This window comes from Orycteropus afer, unplaced genomic scaffold, assembly GCF_000298275.1.
Source record: "Orycteropus afer afer isolate SDZICR_OR568_19922 unplaced genomic scaffold, OryAfe1.0 scaffold00201, whole genome shotgun sequence".
Taxonomy (NCBI): Eukaryota; Metazoa; Chordata; class Mammalia; order Tubulidentata; family Orycteropodidae; genus Orycteropus; species Orycteropus afer.
This window is the reverse complement of record NW_006921788.1, coordinates 1600505-1601078: the sequence shown is the minus strand read 5'-3', so window position 1 is coordinate 1601078 and position 574 is coordinate 1600505.

Sequence of the window (574 nt, the reverse complement as noted above, 5' to 3'; positions counted from 1 at the left end):
AAAAGATGGAAACAACCGAGGTGTCCATCAACTGAGGAATGGATAACCAAACTATGGTACATACACACAATGGAATACTATGCTATGCTAAAGAATAATGTAAAATCAGCAAAACACCACATCCACATAACATGGATGAACTTGGAGGACATTACACTGAGTGAAATAAGTCAATCACAAAAGGACAAATATTGTACCAGTCCGTTAATAAAAAAGTTAAGGAAAGGTTTATCTATAGAAGGAAATTTTCTTTATTGGTTACCAGGGGTGGGAGGGAAGGGGAGGGAACACCGTTAAATAGATAAAAGTATTGATTTGAGTGAAGAGAAGGTCAATGTACCAAATGTGAGTGACCAATATGGCAGCATTGAGGATGAGAAAGACATAGAGAGGTACGTGGGAGGTACAGACAACAAATATGAACCATTATGTACATACAGTACTGCATTGTCAGTGAAGGCTAACATGGGTATATGGGAGGATAGATGGGTGGACAGACTGAACGATTAGGTATGTCTATGAAATGGGGAGTGTATCCAAGAACATATATAGGGTTGGCAGACAATGGTCCTAT